Raw genomic sequence first — 26,420 nt, 5'->3', positions numbered from 1 at the left:
CAAACTGCTTCCATATTGGTGTCTTAATAAATGGGAATGGAAATGTAACAGTTTATCCTCAGGGTTCTTTTGGTTCTTCACTAAATACTTTAATTATCAAAACCTCATTAACAATTTTGTAGTTTGACTGGAAGTTACCAGGAGCAGCAAGATTCATGACTAATATTAAGGTCATTCACATGACCAAATGGGGTAGAACTTGAAGGAAGCCAGGAACCTAGTTTCCTGCTCCCACATGACAGGAGTCCAAACAGGGACTCCATTGCTGGTACGCCCAAATGAGCAGCAAGCAGCAAGCAGGAGGAGGAAGTTGGGCCGTGAGGTATCCCACAATGCTCTGTGATGCCTGGCTGCTCCTTCTACCCAGCTCTATGATTAAAATGTCTGCTGGCAGTGCGGCAACCCACACAGCCAGCAAGTGAGGTGAGATGTGTGCAAGAGTCCTCCAAGATCACTGTAAGCCGAGGCTTGCAATCGGGGCTCCCCAGAACTCAACACCATCAGCCCTACCTAGGCTAGCCCTGTCCTACCCAGATAGGGCTGGTCATGAGAATGACCTTACTATGTTTCCACTAACCTGTGTGTTAAACAGGTCCATTCCACACAGTAGCCTTTACTTTACTTTACTTTACTTTACTTTACTTGCATACTAAAGTTGTATTTAGTTGTACTAAACTCTTATATTCAACAGGGGGCGAACAACTGTCTCTATTCAGCTCCAGCACTGGATCTTTGCAAGGGCTGGTGTCTACCTTGTGTATCTTTCTAGATTGTGAGCCATTTGAGCCCAGGAAACCTTTGGGGTCATTCACATGACCTACGGGTGGGCAGGCTGTCCTTAGCTGCCCTAGCCCGGTCTTGGCTGCTCATGAGAACAGCCTCTCTTTCTACTGCCTGTGTAGTTGTAAGGGATAAGTTAGTGATGGGTCATTATTGTCAAGGCTGTAGACTTTACATGAGGTTAAAAGCACAAGCAATAATTCAACTTTTCTTTTAAAATGAAAAGAGAGTTCCTAGCTCTTGTGGATGCAAATATATACTTGGAAGAGTGAAATTCCATATTTATAGAAACAGAAGCTAGTGCCTCTGTCGAAGCAGCTAAATTAGAGGCTGAGCAGGGCCCAGCTAGATTCCCATTGGCCATGAGCTGGTTTTAGGGCCAGGCAAAACAACTCATAGAGCCGGGTCTCACGATCCGTGAGACCCGGTTTCTTTGGGTGAGTGGGGAGGGAGCCCTGGGCAGCTGGATCGGCCGCCCACACGATTGCCGGCTCCAAGTCAGAGCTGGCGGAGGCTGGGGAGCTTGGGGGCCGCGTGGCCCCCGCGAGCCCCAGTATGCCCTGCGTGAGTGCATAGGGCATACTGGGGAGACCCCTGAGTTTCGCCTCCCGGCCAGGGGTCTACTCATGAGTAGGCATGGCGCGAAGGCGTGCCGCAGCTACTCATGATTGCAAAAAGCAGGTTTGCAGAGCACTCGCTTCGCGAACCTGCTTTTTACCAGGGGTTCCAGAGTGGGTTAGCCGCTCCAGAGCAGGTTAGCTGCTCTAACCCAGAGCAGGTTAGCCGCTCCGCAGCCGAGCCTAGTGGTTCTGACAATTAGCAGAAATCGGGCTAGCGGAAGCTAGCCCGATTTTTGCTGATCATCAGAATAGCCCCATGGTCTCTCTCCCTCAAGAAATGAAGTATTCATTTCAACCTCTATTCATCTCAGTCTAAGGTAAAGTGTTCCATCAAGTCAATTTCGACTCCTGAGCCATGAGTTCACAGAGCCATGTGGTTTTCTTTGGTACAATACAGGAGGGATTTACCATTGCCTCCTCCTACGCAGTATGAAATGATGCCTTTCAGCATCTTCCTATATCACTGTGGTCCGATAGAGGTGTTTCCCATAGTCTGGGGACCATATCAGTGGGGATTTGATGTGTGAGCACTGCAAGAGATTCCCCTCAGGGGATGGAGCCGCTCTGGGAAGAGCAGAAGGTTTCAAGTTCCCTCTCTGGCTTCTCCAAGATAGGGCTGAGAGAGATTCCTGCCTGCAACCTTGGAGAAGCCGCTGCCAGTCTGTGAAGACAATACTGAGCTAGATAGACCAATGGTCTGACTCAGTATATGGCAGTTTCCTATGTTCCTCTGATTTGAACCGGCAACCTTCTGCTTGTTAGTCAAGCATTTTTCCACTGCACCACTTAAGGTGCATCTCATTCTACTGCATTTTAAATGTTTGCTTTTCATATTTTAGACAGGTCACCAAATTTGGCACTCAAGGTGCATCTCATTCTACTGCATTCTAAATGTTTGCTTTTCATATTTTAGACAGGTCACCAAATTTGGCACTTAAGGTGCATCTCATTCTATTGCATTCTAAATGTTTGCTTTTCATATTTTAGACAGGTCACCAAATTTGGCACAGGAACTTTGGATTGTTACCACAGAGTGTACACACAGATCTGGCTCAGATTCTAGATGACACACACCCTTTATATATGAAAAAGACTTATTGGAATCTTATGGGAAAACTCCTAAGAACAGCTGTCTTCATCTACTTAATAGCAACTCCTATGAAGGAAAAGGATAAAATACAACATTTGCTCTACCTTGCCTTCTACCTGTTCTTATGCCTGATAGATTGGGATTGATAAGTTTCTAACAACATTTATTGGTGGACATTCTGGGCACCCTCTTTTTTGCATTTTCTGTGAGTTGCTGGAAGTAGTTGATTGTGAAGTTTGGTGCTGGCTTGCTTACGTACCAGAAAATGTGCACTATATTTTGTCATTTTCCCCCAGCTGTTTTATTCTTCCTTACCTGTTGAGAGGAATGTGATTAGGAAATAAGCATTAAATTTACCAGCAGAGTTACAAGAAAGAGTGCAGGGATGTGGAACAGCATTTGCTGCGTGATAAGCTAATGAAACACAGGGGAGAGCTGCGACAAGAACTGAACCATTAACCTAGAGACAAATATGTGTGGGGTTCTCAACTGTGTAGGCACAAAACAAGAGTAACCCCCCTAAATTATATTAAAAAATTAATATCTGGGTATGGAGACTATCATCTGGCTTCCTGAGCTATAGTAAGCAAATCCTTCAGTGATTTCTTCAGATTTCAGAACTAGGTAAATGTATATTCTTGTGTTTTCTTCTCTTAAAAATATTTCCACAGAGATCAGACTTAAGAGTAAAGTTTTGGATCCATATACTCCATTCTTCCTAATTATTCCTCTTAATCACTCTTTGTGAGTCTGTGACTGATGCAGGATGTTGCCCTCTTAACCATAAGTATCATGAATCTTGGCCTAGATACCTTTGTATTATTAAAGCCTTCAGTATTGTACTACCAAGTTAGGACTGCCATATGGAAAAGATGACAGGTCTCCTGTATCTTTAAAAGATGCACAGAAAAGAGAATTTCAGCAGGTGTAGCTTGCCATGCAGGTGAAAGAAAAGCTGCACCTGCTGAAAATACCTCTTCTCTGAATCTCTTGACGGTATAGGAGACCTATCCTATTTTCCAAATGGCAGCCCTACACCAACTGCTATTGCTACTGTTTTAATTAATGATATGGATTCATCGTGTACTTTCAGTACAGTATGATGAAGTTAAATCCATTAAGAACCATCTAGAAAAGCCCACTTAAGTTGCAGCTTGCTTTTGAAAGAAAAAGGGACAGTGCCTCAATTCATGAATGATCCACAATATGTTCAGACTAGACTTGGTGTGGAAACCATTCTCATTATTGGAGTGGTCCGTATGGCAAGTTTTTCTACATGCCGTGGCTGCCAAATGAATCAGTCCACGTATTTTAGCTGGATATAAAGGTAAAAATAAAGTGTGCCATCAAGTCAGTTTTGACTCCTGGCACCCACAGAGCCCTGTAGTTTTATTTGGTAGAATACAGGAGGGGTTTACCATTGCCTCCTCCTGCGCAGTATGAGATGATGCTTTTCAGCATCTTCCTATATTGCTGCTGCCCAATATAGTATCAGCGGGGATTCGAACCGGCAACCTTCAGCTTTGTTAGTCAAGCATTTCCTTGCTGTAACCATTATAGTATATAGTTTAGTTAGCTACTTGTTTCCTGTCTAAGAGCAGAAATGCTTCTAGAAGCAGTGCACTCCTGCATTTTAAAAGTGCAGCTACAGCATCTATTAACAGATTTCGGTTGGAGGCTGCGCAAGATGGTGACCGGTCAAGTAACCTTTTCAGAGAGCTCCCTCGCTGAGTTATAGTTTTAGTAAATTTCTCAGGTTTTTTGCATTCTGAATTGTACAGGCTAACTTGGTTGTATGGCCTTGGAGCTGCCGAACTGATTAAACTGCTGTATTAACAGATTTCAACATGTACATCGGAACATAGGAAGCTGCCTTATACTGGGTCAAGTCATCAGTCCATCTAGCTCAGTATTTTCTGTGTTGGCAGCATAGAAACTGGCACAAACTGGCAGCAGCTCTCCGATGTTTCAGGCAGGAGTCTTTCCCAGCCCTACCTGGAGATGCCAGTGATTGAACTGGATATCTTCTGCATACAAAGCTGATGCTTCACCACAGAGCTGCAACCCATTTGCTTCACTGGATGGAGAATGGAGGCTCCATTCTCTCCCAGATGGGCCAGTAGAACGATGGTATAGAAGTTGCTTGGGACAATAAGATGCTTGCTGCCCACTACTAATGGGCAGACTCTGTGGTCAACCTCAACAGTCTATTTGTGAAATGATCTTACATCACTACTATATTTATAAAAATTTGCATGCTTTCCACCCACTGCATGGCTATATAGAGACAAAAGCCCAAAGGTAAGTATTAAAGACATAGACATGGGTGCTACAGGAGAAACTGAGGAAATTGTGGGGATGCCTAGCAATGAAATAGTAGCAGAAACATTGGAGGACAATATCCATGCCTTGCAGTGTCTATACACTAATGTGCAGGGTCCAAGAAATAAACAAGATGAGATTGAGCTTTTAGTACAGGAAGGAAAAATTAAAATACTGTATTACTTGGTATATTACTTAGACTTGATAGGTTGATAGCGCGCTCTCTCATATATATATATATATATATATATACACATACATATTTGCAACAGGGAGAGGAAGTAGTATTATGTCAAAAATTCAATATAGAAATGGAAGGGTGTGGACATGGTAGCCCAGTGTATAGCATCTGGGTAAGAATAAATGGAAATTTAAAAAAAACATTGTAGTTAGAGTATACTAAAGACCATCATGTCAAGGAGAGGATGATGCTTTCCTGAAACAAATCACAAATGCCATGAGGATACAAGTATTAGTGATAATAGGTGACAAACTCTGCTAAGCTGACATACCTTTCTGATAGCTTCCTCTTTAAGGAGGAGAAAGGTGCAAAGGATCAATTATCTTTGATATGATCACAACCAATAGTAGTCAATGAAGTTGAAGTAGTGAAAGCTTTGGGGGAAAGTGATCATAAAATGCTGGAATTCTCGATCTTATGAAAAACTAAAGGTGAGCATATGCAAACAGGTACCTTGGGATTCCAGAAAACTGAATCTAATAACTGGCATGAGAGAAGTATACGAAGGGTTCCAAGGCTGGAGAAAACTAATGAAGAAAGGAACACAAGATGATTGGGTGTTTCTGAAGGTGTTAGACAGTGTAAGTAAAGTGTGCCGTCAAGTCGATTTCGACTCCTGTGCTTTTCTTTTGGTAGAATACAGGAGGGGTTTACCATTGCCTCCTCTCATGCAGTACGAGATTATGCCTTTCGGCATCTTCCTATATTGCTGCTGCCCAATATAGTGCCAGTGGGGATTCCAACCAGCAACCTTATGCTTGTTAGTCAAGCATTTCCCCACTGCGCCTCTTCAGTGTAGCTGCACCCAAATTTTAGTGGTGAGCTCAACCTAAAAAGGACACACATAAGAAAATGAAGAAAGGACATGTTAGCAGGATGAATATGGATTTTGATTCCAAACTTTTACAGTGATTCAAATCCTGACTAACGCAGCATATTCCCATCAGGTGGATAATTATTCTAACCATAGAGTCTTCCGTGGGGATTGGGGCAAACACATGTTCCTGGGGTTGCAGCAATCTCAGATTCTACTGTTACATGTGAACCTGCTGAAAGAGTGTTTATCATGGCTATTCAGCAAACTGGAGGAAAGTTTCAAGTGGATGTTGTTGTGGGGTTCTGTCCTGAGCTAAATTTTGGCTAGTTATGCTAATGTGCTGGCTTAAGCTTTCCCTTTCCCCAGTTGGTCTTGTGCTCCCCTTTCATTCCTCTTGGAAAAGTGCAATTCAATCCAAGCTCGCTTTACTGGGATTTTTGTCCATGCAACTTCTATCTATGGAGCTGGAGAGGGCCAAGACAATACTTCAACAGTGTATATTTGATGTTGAGCATCAAGTGGACATGGCCGCAGCCCCTTCATTGCCCTTAAATAAGCATGTTAGATACTTTGTAACCCCTGTGACCTATGTCTTCCATTTGCAGCTCCCTCACCACCGTAGAGTGTTTTCTTTGACACGATTTAACACGCTGCCTTCTGCTCTAGTTGAGCGTAGATATAAAAAAACTTGCATATCATCTACACATCTGTCCTTGTGATGTTAATCAGGTAGAAATGTTAGAGCATGTGATTCTTTGTTGAGCACTATATAACAATAAGGCTATTCTCACGATGGAGGAAAACCGGGCTAAAGAAGCCCAGCCTGGTTTTTCCCCATCATGAGAACCAGCGGGCTCACGGGCGAGCTTGGTGGTTCTCTGGCGGCTAGCCCACCAAAGTAACCACCCCCTTAGCCCAGGTTTGCAGAGCGAGTGCTCCACTAACCCAGGTTTTCAGATCGTGTGCTGCCACAGTGCGGCTCCGCGCCATGGTGGCACATGAGGAGACCCCTGCTGGGATGCTGCTTCCTGGGCTCGGGGGTCTCTCCAGGATGCCGCACGCACTCATGCGGAGCATCCTGGAACTTCCAGGGGCCGCACAGCCCCCGCAGGCTCCTTGATGGAGCCGGCAGTTGTGTGGGTGGCCGATCCGGCTGCCCAGGGCTGCCATTTGATCATCTGCAGGGAGAGCCCCGCTCCAGCGCTTCACACCGCTCGTGTGAAGTGCCTCATGGTCAGGTCGACCTTTCTTACAACTTTGTTGAGTGTGCCTGGGGAGTCTGCTCCTCACCAAATGGTTGCATTTCTGTTATCTGATTTAAGTCCTTATATTACTCCTCCGGTTGCTAAATTCTGTGCAGCAGCATTAAAAATAAGACGGGCCACAGTCAAAATATTTGCTGACTGCTAAGTCCAAATAAGTATTACTGTCTGTAAGTTTGTGTTTTATCTTTCTTTTTAAAATTCTTTTTAATTACATATACTGTACAGCAATGTATAAGTTACTGAGGTCATTCACACAATCGAAAATTGTGTTCTACCTGGGTTTGGGAACTGTGTATACTCCCAATTTTTGATTGTGTGGAAGCAAGGTTAGAGGAAAACCTGGATAGAAGTGATTGTGTGGAAGCAAGGTTAGAGGAAAACCTGGGTAGAAGTGATTGTGTGGCTCTACCTTGCTTCCACACAATCACTTCTACCCAGGTTTTCCTCTAACCTTGCTTCCACACAATCAAAAATTGGGAGTATACACAGTTCCCAAACCCAGGTAGAACAAAATTTTCGATTGTGTGAATGACCTCAATGTTTAATGCTGGTTTAAAACTGCAATAAAATATTTGATTTGATGGGGGGTTGGCAGAAGTATACTGATTTTTAAAGCAGTTCTACTTATCTGCATGAAGATTTGGCTGCAAAGAGGTGCTGAAGCCACCAGGCCCCTCCTCCTTCCCATGTCTCTCTTCCCCCACCCCCATTTTGCGGGGTGGACTCATGTCCTTCATTTATTAAAAGCACCCTTGGCTTTTGCTAGATTTTATTGTAGCCTTACTAAGTTTGCTTCTCCTAAGCAGCATTATGCCAAAAGACGTGTAATTAACTGTGTAACTTTAATTCAACAAATTGAATACATAACTTGATGAAAGGTAGGTATTTTAATTTAATCTTTGCCAGGCTGAGCTCTTATTTTACTTAGCTCTCCTGCTGGTACCTCTGTTTGACTTGCATTCAATTCTTCATGTGCTGACTCAAGGGCAGGATGCCTCAGGAACAGCAGGATGTCACCCCGTATAATGAATGGAACTCTTGAATGTGTGACCTGGAAACGGTTTTTGTTTTGCTGAGCATTATAGCCACTTTACATTATGATTCCCTGAACAAAGGCCTAGCAAAAAAGGGGGTGAATTGAAAGGGGAAAGGGGGAGACAGATGCAAACAATACAGAATTTATTATAGGCTTACTTTCTGTCTGAACCCAATGCATTTCAGCAATATTCCGTTCATCTGGGGCAATACATAATAGATATAAATACGCATCATAAAAATAGTCTCTCTTGTTAATTATGGTAAAGTCAATCAAAAATATGAACTCATTCTTTAAAAAACAACAACCCCAAAACCCCTAAACTAGCAAAAAGTTAAAACAAATGAAATCCACTATATCACACCAAAAATCTATTCAGGAAGCCATCACTGAGGCTATTCTCACAACTGCAGGAAGTGGGCTAAGGGAGCCCAGCCCACTTTCCAGTGGTCATGAGAACCACCAGGCTTGTGGGCGAGCCCATTGGTTCAGCTGCGGCTAGCCTGCCTAAACACCCCTCCCCTAAAATGAGGTTCGTGAAGCGAGCGCTCCCCTAACTCCATTTTGGTGATCACGCACCAATATAAAAATGACCTTTTAAGAAAATCGAGAACTCCATGACTAAGCTCATTAAAAAAATCTCATACAACACTAAAACACACACACATACACACACCTTAAAAAACAAGCCTAAGCACTCACCAAAAAGAAACTGGAAACAGCAAAGAATCCCTGTAATACTAGCATCCCCCCACACTGTGAGTGGAAAGTTGTCAGAGTAAAAATTTGTTAAAGGTAACAGCCGGAGTAAACAATTTATTCAAAAACCATTTGTTCAGTGTAAACAAATATCTAGTTTTTACACATCTACAGTATATGTATAAAGCTGCTTGGGCCTCAATCACTATTTTCATCTCTATAGCCATGGAACATCTTCATTTCCTCCCTCAGGCCTGTGAAACTCGAGGCTCATCCCCACTGCAAAAGCCCCAGGGTGCCCACAATGGCAACAAGTTCTAGCACAAGGTAAAGTTTTTCAGTTGAGTCAGTGTCGATGCCTGGCAACCAAAGAGCCATGTGGTTTTCTTTGGTAGAATACAGGAGTTTACCACTGCCATCTCGTGGCAATACACAATCAAATAGATGGGGTTAGCGGAGTGATCACTCTACTAACCTTGTCTAAGGGGAGGGCTACCTAAGCGGGTTACCCGCTTTGAGGAAACCGGGCTTGCCTGCAAGCCCGGTGGTTCTCACGCTTGCCCAAGAGCGGGCTAAGCTCCCTTAGCCCGCTTTTGACCGATCATGAGAATCTCCTCAGTGTGTAACACACACATGTGTCAATGAGAGATGTATGCAAATCAACCCAAAATACATGTAACTAGAGTATGCTGAATCAGATTCTAACACTGGAAAGTTGTCCAACTCAACTTTTTCCAGAAAAGCCTACAGAACGGATTGGCACTGTTCCCCCAAGCACTCTAAGATGTGGACTAGCTCCCTCCTAGGTGATATTCTGAAAGCTTATACTCCAGTTGATACTGGAAAGTTGGAAACTGAATGGAAGAGGACACTTATGATTCTCTGCAGGTCAGGAATGTAAGGATTTCATCACAATCCACAGACAGAAAGCAGGCCAGCAAGTTGCCATATTGAGTGACATAGCACTAGCTGGTCTCCATTTAGTGGTTCTGTTTATGGGAAGACAAGTAGAGGATGCAATGGCTTGTGAGCCAGAAGACTGAGCAGGTCTCTCACCAGCAGAGAGCATCCACCTTCTTTTCCCTCAGCCTAGTTTCTAGACTCCGTAGTGATAGAACGTTCTCTCTCTCTCTCTCTCTCTCTCTCTCTCTCTCTCTCAGTATTCCTCCAAGGAGCCCAGACCTAATCAAAAGGCTGCTTCCCAAAAAATTAAGCCTTATGACAAGAGGGCCACTGTATAGATTTTCCATCTTTCTGTGCCTGATCAGATACAGTATATTCTGTACTGATAACACAATTGCTGAAGAGATCAGACCATCATTTTCCAATGACACTCCCCCTTTGAAATCCTATTGCTTCTTTCAGTTTTCCAAATTGTCTGGATAGTTGAGTGCCACTTGAACAACCTTCATACCAGTGCAATTGCAGCTAAGAAAATCTGTTTGCAACCTAAGGCAATGGCCCATGTTCTTGCCATTCACCAGTACTTCATTTATTGTCCTTTATTCCCAATCCAGGAATGCCTGATGTCTCTAGGACCTGTTTATAAGAGATGCTATGAAATCATCCAGAACATAGTGGACCTCCCATGTATAGAGAAGAGACCATTAAGTGGTGAGTGGTCTGTGACGTAGGCAATGAAGTGTGTTATGTCCAAAAGAGGGAGGAGAAGTTTAGGGAGTGTGGCATGTGAGCAGAACACTTGTATGAACAGTTTTTTAATCTCTGTGTTTTTGATCTCAGATGGTATACCAGAAGCCAATAAAAGAGTCTGGGCCAGCTCAGACAATTCCTTGCCTGATTAGATTGCTTCACATGATTAAGATGTGAGCATACACATCTCTCCCACTCAGCACACAGTTCCTTAAACCTAGGGGGGTGGGGGTTCATCTAAACTGCCCCTCATCTCACAACTCAAATGCTAAGTATTTAGATTATGTGTTGAATGATGGTTTAGAATCTGCCCCTACGTGACTAAGGAAAGGTGTGCTGGAAGAAGACGTATTTGGTCATGGTGCTCTCATGTTTTCCACGTGGGATGGACTGGTTGGGGGGGAAGTATCATTCGAAAAGCCCTCTGTTATATGAACTGTGGCTCAACATTTATTATTAAAATTATTAATATTGTTATTTATTTATTAACAACTAATGGGTAAACACACAGATGACACTGAAACCATGTTAAGTGGAGCTCCATTATCTTTCAAAATTCCGTGTAACTGGGGGCAGAATGAATTTCTGCAAAAGGCCAGGGAAAGAAAGGCGGCTTTTCTTTACGCCTCTCTTTTGTCAGGTCAAAATTGCTCTCCTCAAGTTGCTTCTTACTCTTGTGGGAAACATACAAGCAAAATATGAGCACCCATATCTTCTCCCAACCACATGGAGAAGCCATTGAAGACAACAATTTTGAGCTGGCAAAAAGTACAAGGGGAAAGAAAAAAGAAGTATCTCTCTGCATGTTCACTTCTGCTTAGATGCAGCCTGCCCTCAGACTGCTTTTTTATTATTATTTAAACCACTAAAGAAAAATCCTGCAGTTCCATGTGATCTGTAGTTTGAGCCTGAGGCTTTTTGTGCAATATGCATTATGGGTGTCTACTAGATGAAAAAAAAGTAGTAACTGAGATCTGGTTGAGAGAGAGGGCCTGCATATGGAATATCAGCATCCAAATTGGAGATTGCTGAGCTACTCAATGATGACAACCAATATTTATATCGCTTTTCAACAGAATTTCTCAAAGCATTGTACATAAAATAAATATTAAACCATTAAATACATTAGATGGCCAAACTTCAGGTCCAATTTGGGTTGAGACTGTTCATTTGGAGAAAACATGTAGAGGTCTGACTTGTTTTGCCCAAGAGTTTGAAATGTCTTCGCTATCTTAAGAGTCCGCAGCAAACCAGAAGCCCCAAAGCTCAGTGGCAACCCTAGATATTCTGCCAGATTTGCTGACCACACATCCTGTCTTTACCCTCTTACTTGGTAGTGTAGCATGACAGGGGGGTTCACTTGAACTCAGCCAACAGGAAGGTAAATACACACTCCTTCTCTTCTACATCTTCCTCCTTCAATGAATTACAAAGGGACGAGCTGGAGAGTTAGTCCCAAGTGCCTCTTCTCAGCAGCAGTGATCTGGTGAGTGGGAAAGGGAGCAGGCAGGGTGGTGGGATGCTCCAATATTTATTATTCTGTACTTCAGGTCACTGCATGAATGTGCTGGTCCTGCTCCTAAACCCCTTAGCTGATCTTAGCTATGGCTGCTACTTATTTATTTATTTATTTAACATATTTTTATACCGCCCCAAACACAAGTTCTCTTGGCGGTTTACAAAACAATAAAATTGAAAAAGTTAAAACTATTAAAACACAATCAAAACTATGGGGCTATTCTCACGAGCAGCAAAAATCAGGCTAGGAGAGCCTAGCCCGATTTTTGCTGCTTGTGTAAACCACCAGGCTCGCAGGTGAGCCCGGTGGCCTACAAGCGACCAGCCTGCTTTTGTAGCCCTCCCCTAAAACCAGGTTTGCGGAGTGAGCGCTCCGCAAACCTGGTTTTACAGATCGTGAGTAGCCACAGCGTGGCTCCACGCCATGGTTACTCATGAGTAGATCCACGGAGTGGAGGCAAAAAGCCGCCTCCCGGCTCCGGGGGTCTCCCCAGTATGCCCTGCATGCTCGCACAGGGTGTACTGGAGCTTCCGGGGGCGCACGGCCCCCAAGCTCCCCAGCCCCCGCTGGCTCCGTCATGGAGCCAGCAATCGTGTGGGTGGCCGATCTGGCCGCCCAGGGCTCCCTCTCTGCTCATGTGCGGGGAGAGTGGGCTTAGCCCACTCTCCCCACACACCCTCCAAAACTGGGTCTCACTGATCGTGAGACCCGGCTCTATGTCTAATTAAAAGCCTTGGTGAACAAATGCGTATTGACTGCCCTTTCAAAAGTTGTAAGAGATGGGGAGGCTCTTATTTCAGCAGGAAATGTGTTCCAAAGCCTCGGGATAGCAATGGTGTGGTGCTCTCACTCCTTCTCCTTCTGTCTCTTACCACATACCTCTCTGCTGCTCCAGTGGCTTATTCAGCAGTGCAACGTTTCAGTCCCTCTCTTTCACTCTACTTTTCTCTTCCCCTCACCTCCAGTGTAGGGAACATTCTTGGGGAACCATATCAATAGTATGCAGTTTTCCCAGTGAGTTGACATTTGTTCTATGAGCCAGGCAGGGCTGCTATCATGACTGGCAACTCCCAAGGATATGGGCCCACTGAATGATCTACTTCTGAGTGCCAAGACCACCTCTTTGCTTATAGCCAAGAATAACCAAGCTATTCTCACAAGCAGCGGAAAATGGACTAAGGAAGCCCAGCCTGGTTTTTGCGGCGAGTGAGGACCACCGAGAGTTGCACGGCTCCCGGCAGTGAGCCCTCTAAAAGAAGCCTGCCTCTTAGAATTGGGCACCCCAAAACCAGGCTAAGTGATTGTGCTGACAGCCATGGCAGACACACTTGTGGGGGGAGGGGGCTCCCAGTAATACACCGTGTACTTGCACGGTGCATTATTGGGGCTCCAGGGGGTGGGGTGTCGCACAGCGGTGCTTCCCTGCGCCCAACCCCCAGAGCTGCCAGGTGAGGTGCAGGAAATCCGCAGGCAAGCTGACGATTATTTGAGTGTGCGATCCACCTGCCCAAGGAAGGGTAAGCGATAGTCTGTGAGGAAAGTGGGTCAAGCCTTTTCTCCCCCGCGGACCTCCTTTTGGCGCTTCACACTTCTTGTGTGAAGCACCTCTTAATGTGATGGTGGTGGAATTATTCCCTCAGGGCCCTTCCTGAGGAAGGGATTGCGGAGATCAGTTTATCAAAGGCCCCTGGAATCAGCACTGGTGACAGGGACGAGGTGAGAAGGGGAGGAGAAAAAGAGGAGAGCACCGATCCCCTACTCACATGGCTGCTACCACCTCAGCAGCAGCAGCAGCATCAACAACATAAATGGATCTGTGGGTTGATAGGATTGGGAGGAAGGAAGGAGTTCTCCTTCAGCTCAGATAAAAATTTCAACCAAAGAAATCACAGGGCCCTATGCTCAGTGATGTTATTAAAGGTAAGCATTAAGACCAGTCAGGCTTTGTGTCCCAAGCCTGGAATTTATAACCTTCAGCAGAATCTCTAGACCTCAGGTGAATTGAAATTTCTGACATCAGAGGCCATCACCAGGCATGGCCATGCAAGACTAATTTTGAAGGGGCCACAGCTGTAAGAAATATCCCTTATCTCTTTCTCTGTTCTTCTTTTTCATTTTGCTTGTTGGATTGTGACCACACTTTCTTTGGGAGTATTATCAGTTTTGCAGTAAGTGTACTCTCCTCCTCTCACCTTCATGATAAACTACAGCTATTTAACTGTTAAAGGCTGTGCCCATTTCTGGAGGCAAATAACCTTAAAACAGTTGTGCTCATGCTGTTAACCTCCAGACTTGATTACTGTAATACACTCTACATGGGGCTGCCTTTGAACGTAGTCCCAAAACTACTATCTGTATAGAATGCAGCAGCCAGACTGGTCTCTGGGACCATATCTTGAAAGGACAATATCACACCTATTCTAAAAGAACAGCACTGGCTACCAATATGTTTCCAAGCAAAATATAAAGTGCTGATTATTACCTATGGCTTGGATCTAGGGTATTTAAGTTAGAGCCTTCTTTGTCCTGAACCCAGCTGCCTATTAAGATCATCTGAGGAGGTCCAGTTACAATTGTCCTGTCGCCAGCTCATTTGGTGGTGACTCAGGACCGGGCCTTTTCTGTGGCTGCCCCAGGGCTTTGGAATATGCTCCCTGGGCAACAGGGATGACCCCAAAAATTACCGCCCAATTAGCCTTCTGAACGTGATTAGTAAGATCTATGCTAAACAGCTATTTTGTAAACTGGAGGATTGGATTGAGTCAAATAACGTTTTGGCTCCAGAGCAGGCTGGCTTTCGGCCGGGCTGGACCACTTTGGAACATGCCCTTATTTTGCAATTCTTATCTGAAAAATATTCTAGTAAGCCAGCTTCCGGACTTTACGTCGCTTTTATTGACCTTAAATCCGCATTTGATCTCATATCCCGTGAAAGGCTCTGGCGCAAACTGTGGTACCTTACAATCGACAGAAGGTTGCTATTATTGATTTCCTCCTTGTATGAAGGTGCCTTTCTGAAAGTTCGATGTAATGCACTGGGGTCCCTTTCGAATGCGATACCCACATACAGGGGCGTGAGGCAGGGCTGCATTTTAGCTCCCTTATTATTTAATCTATATATTAATTCGGTGGTCTCCTTTGTATCTATACCTTCCACGCATCCTCCCAAAATAGCAAATAAACATGTATCTATTCTTTTATATGCAGATGATATGGCAATCATGTCCCAAACCCCAGTTGGTTTGAGACGTGCTTTGGGTCTCCTCTCAAAATTTTGCTCCCAAGAGTCCATTGAGATTAATTATGGAAAAACCAAAGTTCTAGTCTTTGCCAAACGACCTAGGCAATATTGTTGGTCCATCAATGGCCACAGGATTGCACAGGTCAACTCCTTCAAATATCTAGGAGTGGTTTTTCAGACATCAGGTTCACACAATGCCCACCTCAAATCCACATTGCTGACGGCACAGTCAACCACGAACCTTATTACCTCTTTTCATTTCTCGAGGGGGGCTTCTTACATCCCCGCTGCAGTTAAACTGTTTGTATCTAAAGTCCACTCCCAAGTGCTGTACGGAGCCCAAATAGGACCTGTCAGCAACTTTATGGCTTTAGAAACCCTGCAGTCTAAATTTCTGAGATCTATATTGTTAGTCCCCCAATGCATGCCCAATGCTGCGCTTAGACGAGAGGTGGGTATGATTAGATTGGAAATTTGCTATTGGAGGACTATCATATTATTTTGGTTAAAATTTGTCTTCTCTTGCGTAGGACTGGCCCCCCTTATTAAGACTGATTGTTTCCGATTTAAGTGGCAGACCCAAATTGCTGACAAATTGGCTCACTATGGTTTCTCTCAGGATGAGATTATAAAATTGGGATATGATCGTGCCAGGATTGAGATTAAACAACGTATCATGGACATGGAACTGCAGGAAGAAGTCGCTTCTCTGCCTAAGAATATCTTTCTAGGGGATCAAATCTTCAACACTAAACCAGCTAGCTATCTAAGTCTAGTTACCATCCCCAAATTTAGACGTGCTCTGACGCTCGCCCGTCTTAATGCGCTTCCATCTGCTGTCATGGAGGGAAGATTTAAAGGTACCCCTTTTTCTGCTCGACTTTGCCCTTGCGGGTCTGGTCAAGTGGAGACAATTGCGCATGCCATACTTTATTGTAACTTTTATAGGGACACCCGCTTAAGATTAGTGTCCCCTTTGTTGCAACGTTTTCCCGGGCACTTGGATGACTTCTATTTGAAGTACTTATTGTCCAGTTCTGATGACAACCTAATCATCAAAATGGCAAGGTATTGTCATATCATTTGCACCATCCGCTCAGGTTTTCAATAATGTTCTGTTCTTTCCTTTCCTTCCCCTGTGATTCCTGTTTCATGATTGCAATGGAGGGTGCTCTGCTTAATAAGGTTTTCAGTCAGACCTATTTGGAGTTCACCATAACTGTTCTAATTTTAACTTGGTACTATTGTGTTATAATCTGTCCGTTTTATTATGCTGAGTTTCTTTTCTTATATGTAAGCACGTAAGTATGTATGTTTTAGCTATGCACTGGTCCATGACCGTAATAAAGGACTGACTGACTGTCATAATAAGAGCATCTCCATCTGTGATGGCTTTTAGAAAACCCCTCAAGAGCAGCTGTTTTCTCAGGCTTTTAACTGAAATTAATTTTGAACTGTATTTATCCTATGATATTGGTTTAACTTTTCATTCTGTGAAATTGTTTTAATTGTTTTTACTTTGTTTTATATTTGTTGCATTAAATTGTGTACACCGCCTAGAGATACACATATCAGGCAGTTTAGAAATAAATAATAAATATCAACCTGGTCTTAAGTAGGTTCCTAACTTTCACCTCTGTTTCTTTCAGCGTTCACACTAGCTTCTCAAACCCTCTGAAACCCTCATCAGATCAACAAGGGAATTTTCAGCAAGTATTCTAAACCATAGATATTTTGAATTAGAACTAGTCACTTTATCAACTGTTTCTCCTCTGCATATATTCCCTCTGTGGTCAAGGAGCCTAGCCACTGATCCTTAAGAACAAAGCTTGACATCTAGTAAGACTTTATGTTAAAGGCCTCAATGTTGCAAGTAGTTTGGATGAAAAGTAACATAACATTGTTGAAGCAGATTATCTTAGCAAAGAATCCTGTCAGACATTGCCTAAATGGTTCACAAAGATATTTTGTAAGGTGATGGGATAAGGGATTTACTTAAAACAAGAGAGTGCCTGCAGGTTAAAGTTGTTTACTAAGGTGATTCAATCTAATTTAGTATATTCCAACTTGCTTGCTTGCTTGTTTGCTAACCCCCCCACTCTCTCTCTCTCTCTCTCTCTCTCTCTCTCTCTCTCTAATCCAGAGCTATTCAGTTAACAGTGCTATCCTGGGAAATTGATAGTACAGAGGGGAGAATTCTGAATGAGCGCAATAACCTTTTCCTGAAGATATTTATCTCCAAATGAAGCTATTTTTAAAAGCCCCATATAAATAGCATGGTTCAAGCTTGAAAGATTAATAAAATTCTGAAGCTCTTCTAACAATCCGTAAGAAGAGCTTCTGTCGGGCTTGTAGGGAGAGCGGCTAAGCCGCTGCAGACGATCAAAGGGCAGCCCTGAGGCGGCTGGATCGGCTGCCCACACGACTACCGGTTCTGTCATGCGAGTGCGTGGGGCATCCTGGAGAGTCCCCCGAGCCCGGTCGGAGGTCTACTTGTGTGTTGCCACATGCTGCGGTGACACATGAGCAAAGAAATGAGGTTAGCAGAATGCTCACTCTGTTAACCTCATTTAAGTGGAGGGTGTTCTAGGTGGGCTAGCTGCCATGGGAGCACCGGGCTTGCATGAGAGCCCAGTGGTTCCAACAATCGATGGGAAGCAGGCTAAGCTCCCTTAGTCCGCTTTCTGTCAATTGTGGGATAGCCTCTCTGACTCTTAGAAATTAGTGGACAGCAATGAAACAAAGCAAAACCAAAAAATGTTCTTCCACATTCCAGGGAGTGGAACCAGACCTCTAAGTGAGCCCCTGGTGGCGCAGTGGTAAAACTGCCGCCCTGTAACCAGAAGGTTACAAGTTTGATCCTGACCAGGGGCTCAAGGTTGACTCAGCCTTCCATCCTTCCGAGGTTGGTAAAATGAGTACCCAGAATGTTGGGGGCAATATGCTAAATCATTGTAAACCGCTTAGAGAGCTCCGGCTATAGAGCGGTATATAAATGTAAGAGCTATTGCTATTAAGTGCTAAGTGAAGAAAACAAACTTAAGGCCCCCCACCCCACACTTTAAAAATTGATTTTAAAAAAATGTTTAAATTTTTCTTTAGGTTAACAGAGATGTACAATAACCAGAGAAGAAAGAAAATAGGAAGGTAGAAAACATTAAGATGATAACAGCAAAGAAAATGTTGCTAGTAAATCAGTAGGTAAAAAAAGAAATGAAAGTAGTACAGGTGACAGACTGGAGAAGTACCTTCAGATATTGTGGTAACATTGTAATATTAATAGTCTCAATGCTTAAAGCATAAAATTAGACCAAACATGCTTACAATTTTCTTTAGAGGCAGTAAGTTTTAGTGTTCCTGTCCTTCAGGGAAATTGTCTGCTGGCATCCTCTTTCTAGGAAGTTGTCATTCTTCATCAGAGGAACTTGAAAGAAAGATTCCAGGGTGAAGCTGCTGAATTTATCAGCGGGGTCGATTCTATCAACTCAAGCTGTTAATGTTCTTTTTATACTACAGGTGTTACTTAATATAGCTAGGCTGGGAAGACTGTATTATCATCAATTACTATTGTGAATTGTTACCGCACTTATCTTACTTACATTTAAGCATTACACAAGTGGAACTCACAACAAAAATGTCTCATCAGATCTGAAATCTCATGCGTTATGTTGGTGAGGAAGGTGAAATGTAGGCTTTGAGGCTCTTGCTGGGTTTTTTTGTTTTCTTACTTGGGCTTGCATGCATAGTGTATTTTGTTACTTTAATTATTTTCTTCTTTTTTGCTTAGCTTTGTTTATGTATTTAGGATGCCCTTTTTTTGTTTGGTATTTCTCACCCTTAAAAAAAAAGAGCTTTATTTACGGTCTTAGACCAGCAAGTTTCTCCTTTTTTTCTATACAGAGCCTGTGTCTTGTATAGCTGTTAACACCAGCTGTCATCTACTGTCAATGCTCCATTCCTTCATCACCCCCTTCTCTCAATTATTCCAAAATTCCCAGTGTTATTCACTGTACCCTGTAGATTGACAGGAGGACAAGAACCTCAGAACCTTTGTTCAAGCATTCCATGGCTACAAAGCGTATAGCCCTATTTAGACATTATATTTTAAAAGCTGTACTCACATACTGCTGTTGAAAGCTGTCAACCAATCTCCATCACTCCCTCCCCCGGTCCTCATAGTTAATGTGGTTATCTGAAGAAGTGACCACCAGAAGTGTGAAAGCAAGCGCTTCTGTGATTGGAAGTCTGTGGTTTGCTTCTTTAGGGTGGTTTTTGGTTTGGAGAGGGGAAGGTCTAGGCTTCTTCCCCAAAACTAACGTCTTTGGGCTTGCCCTGAGACCCCTCCCAACACAGTTGTAAACACTCCTCTCTCTGCTACCCTTAACAAGAGCCTGCAGAGGCTCTGTACCTATCTACATGCTCCATTAAAATCAGCAATATAGTGAGTCTCTTCTCATGATCTGTGAGAAAGGCTCCAGAGCGGGCTGCGGGAAAGGTGGGTTATACCTACCTTCCCCACAGATGATCCCACTGGCTTTGCTGGGCTCCCCATGTGCCCAGACAATTCCCCGTGTGCTGAGGCAGCGGGGAGGATCAGGGGCTAGGATGTGGTGTCCTTCCCCCCCCCCCCGGAAATACCGTGATGCACTGAGTAAGTTCGTGATGCATCATGGGGATTTCCCCTCCCTGGGCTCCCTGCAGACTGGCAGCTGTGGCAATGATCAGGAAAACAAGATAAGTGAGTGCTCACTCCCTTAACCTTGTTTTGAAGGGTGGCTACATTTTAAATTTTATTTTATTTTATTTAGAAGAATTCATACATACATTACATTCACAATGCAAATAGTTCCAAAAACTCAGACCAGGTCCCCTCATACTTGGAAGAACAAGATCTAGTATTAAATAAGGAATGTTATGGGCTGCCAGAGTAAGTAAATCAAGAAACCATTTGTCAATAGCTGGAGGATATGTAAATTTCCAATTTTGTAGAATTATGCGTTTAGCCACTAGAAAGGCCCTAGTGAGCCATTTCCATTGATTAAGGGTTATTCCTTCAACATCAGGAGGCAATCCCAACAAAACTGAAACAGGGTCTAGAGGATATTCCCTCGCTATAACTAAATTGACATAGTCACTTATCTTATTCCAAAGTGGAGATATCTTACAATTAAGGAACAGATGTAAGAGTTGCGCCTCTCCTTCCCCACATCTCCATTTATCAGATTTGTTCAACCCACATTCATGGAGTCTAATTGGAGTCCAGTAAGAACGAAATGCTATTTTTTGTTGAACTAACTTGAGCCTCAAATCATAAGAAACTTTAGCAGTTTCAGCCCAAATCACATCCCATTGATGTTGTGTAGTCAGAACATTCAGTTCCAATTCTTTTGGTATAAAGTGGAGGTGCTACCTGGGCTTGGATAAAATTATAAAGTATATTATAAGCCCAATTAAATTCACCAATATGATGACAGAATTTGATGATATTCAGAGCTTCTAAAGCACTAATAGCATCAGGACTAAATCTTTTGGTTATGCTGTGTCTTAACAGAATATATTGCTACACACCATCCAATTTTAGATCATATTCATGCTGTATAAGATAAAATGGTTTGAAAACAGAAGCAGAGGATATTAATTGGGATAGAAAAATATATACTACCATTAGCCCAATTCTGCCAACAGACAGGTCTTCCTGCAATAGTTATTTGGAGATTACCCCATAATGTGGACTCCTCATGTGCAAATAGATAAGTCTGGGAATGGAGCAGTATATATTTCCAAGCAGACCTTGCAGCCAAAACAGACGGACTATACCAAGAAGAATGTTTCAAGTACCTAGAACCTAATGCAGCTTTGCCAAAAAGAGGTACCAATTGTTGGACCTCAGCTTTTGCCCATAATGGAGTCTCACAAGTTTCATCAGGCTTTCTCCAATACAAAGCTTGAGAAATAAGAAAGGACTTGTGATATATCTGTAAATAAGGCAAATTAAATCCACCTTTCTTTAAAGGCAGTTGCAATTCCTTATAAGAAATTCTAGACTGATTATTCCCTGCCCCCTAAAAAAGATCTAAATAAAGCATTCACCTTCCTAAAATAAAATGGAGAAATATATAAGGGCAATCCACATAACGAATATCTAAATTTGGGGGCAATATAAGTTTTAAGAATATTAATCTTCACCCCAAAACTCTCCCCAAAACTAAATTGGAGCTTTACCCAGTGGTTAAGATCCATCTCAGTTTGTTTAATGAAGAGATTTAAATCAATAGGAACCATTTGCTTGATTTCATTAGATATTAACACTCCCAAATATTTAAAATGACTATCTGCCCACTTGAAACCCCACTTATTCAATATGGGATCTTTAGCAGATGCACCAATTTGCATAGCCACATATTTGTGATAATTCACCATATAGCCTGATAAGGCCCCAGACTTAGAAATCAAAGCAGTCAATGGAGGCAAGGATATTATAGGATTAGAGGAAAAAACCAGCAAGGCATCATCTGCATATAAAGCAAGTTTGATTTCCTCACCAGCCATCTGAATACCAGAAATGGTTTGTTCTTGCCTAATAGCAATAGCTAAAGGTTTGAGAGATAAATTAAAGAGCAAGGGAGAAAGAGGACAACCTTGTAAATTAAAACTAGAAGATAAAACCCCATTAATAAATACTCTAGACTTAGGTGACTTATATAAAATATCAGTCCACTTGATAACAGTTTCAGGAAAATAAAAAAAAATGGAGAGGATTTAAGAAAGCTAATCTTAACTTTATCAAAAGCGTTTTCTGCATCCAAGGACAAAAGTAGAGGGGATGGAGGGAGACAGACCTTCTGAGGACATTTAGGGCCAACCTAAGATGGTCTGACCCTTTTCAACCCATAATAAAACCAGCCTGAGAGAGATAAATAATTGTAGAAATGCGTAGGTTAAGCCATTGTGCCAAGGTGGATCAAGTATCTTGGCATCAACGTTCATCAGAGAAGTAGGTCTATAATTGCAACATAATTGGGGAATCTTTATCTGGTTTTGGAAAAGTTGAAATTGTGGCTTCATACATTGACTCAGGGAGGGAAACACATTTGAAAGTGGTTATTAAAACATCCCATAGCAATGGAGCCAATTCCTGAACATCTTTGAGATTGCCTTGAGGCCCCTCCCAACACAGCTGCAAACACTCCTGTCCCTGCTACCCTTAACAGGAGCCTGCAGAGGCTCTGTACCTATCTACATGCTCCATTAAAGTCAGCAATATAGTGAGTTGAGAAGAGCCTGGGGAGGGTTTGCAAGGAGAGCGGGCTAAGCCTTCTCTTCCCGCAGAGAAGCAGCAAGTTCTGCCTGGGCGGCCACCCACACAACAGCCGGCTCCATCATCGAGCCGGCGGGGGCTGGGGAGTTCAGGGGCCGTGCAGCCCCCAGTAGTTCCAGCATGTCCTGCACAAGCGCACAGGGCATGCTGGAGAGGCCCCCAAGCCAGAAGGCTGCTTTTCAGCCTCCCAGTCGGGGGTCTCGTCATGAGTTGCCGTGGCGCGGAGTTGTGCCACGGCAACTCACGATCCGTTAACTCCAGTTAAGGGGTGGGCTACTCAAGCGGGCTAGCCGCTTGTAAGCCACCAGGCTCACCTGCGAGCCTGGTGGTTTACACGAGCAGCATCAATCAGGCTAGGCTCTCCTAGCCCGATTTTTGCAGCTCATAGGAATAGCCTCAGTGACTAGTCTCTTCTCATGATCCGTGAGAAGTGCTCCAGAGCGGGCTGCGCAGAAGGCGGGTTATACATACCTTCCCTGCAGATGATCCTGCTGGCGTTGCTGCGTGTGCTCCCCATGTGGAATTACCCCGGAAATACCATGATGTACTGTGCAAGTGCGCAATGCATCATGGGGATCTCCCCTTCCCAGGCTCCTCGCAGTCTTGCAGCTGTGGCAATGATCATGAAAACAACCTTGTTTTCAAGGGTGGTCCGATCCTGGCAGTTCACACACGTGTGCAAAACTGGGCCATGTTCCTTAGCCCGGTTTTGCACACACACGTGAATAACCTCATTGAGTTGTCAGGGCACACCTTTTGTATTTCCTGGCTGACTTGACTTTCCCCCTCTATAAGTGTTTCTCTCTCTCATTTATATATAAACTTAGAACATGTAATAAAAACTGGCTATTGTCCATGAAGCTTCAAGAAATGTGTGCCTCTTTAAAATGTCCCAAGACTTTTGTCGTTTTTACTACAACAGACTAAAACAGCTGCCCCTCTAGAAATCTTTCTTGGAAGAATTCTTTGCCTTCAAGGAAGATTTTAATCCAGGTGTAGTAGGCAGCTTGAGTTTTCTTCTGCAATAATCAATTTCTAATTCAGTACCGGCTTGAGGTTCAACTCTTCTGCTCAGTTTCTCATGGTAAAGCCACCTCCACTCTCAAGTGATTATGGTGGTGGTATTTTAACCCTGCACAGCAACTTTATAACTACACAGGGCACAATCAAAACACTGCTTAGCTAGTAGTGCCTGGCATCTGATTAGTGGTCCCTCTAATTTTTTTCATCTCTGTGTGGAATGAGTTTTGTTCTGGGCAGCAGTATCATGGCAGTATGTGCGCACATGCATGCAGAATGGGGCCTTCCTGATTCAACCTGAGTGGGATCTGCTTGTGAGCATGCGCACGGCTTAGAGGGAACAGTGCATCTGATCCAACAGCTAGGAAGATATGTTCCAGACTGCCACAATCTGCAACAGATTTGGCTCTAAATGATTGCAGTGCCACTTGCTTCCATTTCAAAACATTTGGAAAGTGAACTTAAGAGCAATATATCCTGAAGTCCCTGTGTCTGTATGAACAGACAAATATTGCCACTACCTACATGAGATGGGAGCAGGTGCTAATTAAAATTACAAGCTAGAAAGAACATGAATTAACGAAACAAATAAATCAGAAGACAGAATTGCCTGAGAATAAATCGCCCTTGATTTACTAATTCACAGCCTCCCACCCAAGAAATTGTTAGCCAAAATCTACTTAAATATAGCATCCATCACTCCACCGAACAATCACCAGGACAGCATGTAATTAGAGCCCTCTTTAACTGTAAGCAGCATGTGGCATTTCTCATCTTCAGGCAGGAGATGCCAAGTTGTCCCTGAAGTGCAACCCAGGCAGTAGTAAAATTTGAGAGACTCCTGCTCATCTCTTTATTCTCCCCCACACAAGCAAACAAAACACCAGACTCCAAAAGGCTCAATATTTTGGAATGTTAAAGCAAATGAAATTTTTGATTCAATCTTTATCTTCAGCCTTGCTGGATGAATGAAGTACTGATGACTGTGACATGCTGGAGAAAGGTGATGCATATAGTCAGATGTACCTATATGATGTAATATAATATATTCCACCTATTAAGAATTTTGGCAGCCTTTAAAAACACACACACAAGTGTCAAGCTCTTATACTCGCAAAATGATGCTTAAAGTGTGCAATGCATAAAATAATGGACCAGGGAAGGTTTGGGGAACCTGGTTTGGGGAAGTGAGCAGGAAGAGAGCCCTGAGTGGCCGAATCAGCCGCCCACACAATTGCCAGCTCCGAGACGGAGCTGGCGGGTGTTGGGGAGTTCGGGGGCTGTGCGCCCCCCGGAAGCCCCAGTATGCCCTGCGTGAGTGCGCAGGGCATACTGGGGAGAACCCCGAGCCGGGAGGCTGCTTTTAAGCCTCCCGGCTGGGGGTCTACTCGCGAGTGGTCATGGTGTGGAGCCGCGGCTACTCACGAGCAGAGAGCCTGGGTTTGCGGAGTGCTCGCTCCGCAAACCCAGGCTAAGGGATGGGCTACAGGAGCAGGTTAGCCGCTCTAGAACCACCGGGCTCGGCTGCGAGTCCAGTGGTTCTGACGACCCGCAAAATTCGGGCTAGGCTTTCCTAGCCCGATTTTTGTGATCGTCAGAATAGCCCCAATATGTGGCATAAGAAACCAGAGGAGTTGCTGAAAAGGTGATCCAGGACTTCAGGGTTATGAATGGCATCCTGTTCTCCTAATATCTAGTAGAAGCAGAATAAAGTATCAAACTAGAAAAAGAAGGTAGAATAAATTATGCAATCATGCAGATATGCTTAATCTTCCTTATATAGGATGTAGAGTTCTTGTATATACAAATCTGTATAGCATTCTCTTTTTCTGCATAAAGTAAAGGTAAAATGTGCCGTCAAGTTGATTTCGACTCCTGGAGCCCACCGAGCCCTGTGGTTTTCTTTGGTAGAATACAGGAGGGGTTTACCATTGCCTCCTCCTACACAGTATGAGATGATGCCTTGCATATTCCTATATTGCTGCTGCCCAATATAGTACCAGTGGGGATTTGAACCGGCAACCTTCTGCTTGTTAGTACTATCTCTTTAACTACCCTCAGCAGGCGTACTGCTGAGTGCTAGGTGGTTTACAGTATTACTGTGTGCCTTTCTCCTGTCCTCTGCTCCGGGCAGAATGATTCCAGGAAGAGTAAAAAGGCCAGGACACACACCACTGCATGATTTAGTGTCTAGACTAAACTTGGGAAGGAAAATATTGTGGGAAGAGGGGGAAACGTATTTTCTCCCAAACACTGACATTCCATGTCTAAGCACACACATATCTGCCTGTATTTTGTTGGCTGGTATGATTATTCTGCTTCTTCAATCACAGTATATACTGTGATGAAATGAGTTCATCAGAGAAAGGAGTTCAGTTCCCCTGAGAACCGCTTTCCCCTCCCATTTTAAAACCATTTAAAAGCACAATAATGTTCTGCCAAGTCAAAGTAGAAATAACTGTTACCTATACCACACAGGTGAGAAATGAAGAGTTCAACTCCATTAAGAAAGCTTACAGCTTAGACTGTCTATAGAATTCCTCCAAGAATATCTAATGTAAAGCTTCATTCAAAAGCTGTTAATGACTGATTAGCACACAATATGCAACCTTTTAACATGATGAACACAGAAATGGATGGAGAACACTATTTCAAATAAATTGTGGGCAATCTTGCATAGCAAACCAATAGCAATCTCAGTGTCAAAGAGAAACTTGTCATTAAGCCATATCAAAATGTAATTTTTAAGCAAAGAGATCCTTCTTAGGACTTTCACAGGTCCAGAACCAGATCGGTCTG

The 26,420-nt window shown here is 43.5% G+C and overlaps 1 long non-coding RNA gene across 2 annotated transcripts in view; it reads left to right on the top strand.

Moving 5' to 3' along the window:
• LOC128352894 (uncharacterized) overlaps positions 1-16,995 on the top strand; it is a 30,273-nt gene extending 13,278 nt beyond the window's left edge. The window contains exons 5-8 of one of the 2 annotated variants that reach the window (XR_008320683.1): positions 5,503-5,634; positions 9,123-9,197; positions 10,388-10,484; positions 16,933-16,995. This is a non-coding gene — a long non-coding RNA (uncharacterized LOC128352894). Of the gene's footprint in view, positions 1-5,502; positions 5,635-9,093; positions 9,198-10,387; positions 10,485-16,932 lie in introns of both variants that reach the window. The other variant, XR_008320684.1, reaches the window with a different exon arrangement.
• The last annotated feature ends 9,425 nt before the right edge of the window (positions 16,996-26,420 follow it).

The sequence above is a fragment of the Hemicordylus capensis genome, chromosome 4 (assembly GCF_027244095.1).
Source record: "Hemicordylus capensis ecotype Gifberg chromosome 4, rHemCap1.1.pri, whole genome shotgun sequence".
Classification (NCBI taxonomy): Eukaryota; Metazoa; Chordata; class Lepidosauria; order Squamata; family Cordylidae; genus Hemicordylus; species Hemicordylus capensis.
Note: the sequence above shows the minus strand (reverse complement) of the source record. Positions and strands in the feature narration are given on the sequence as shown.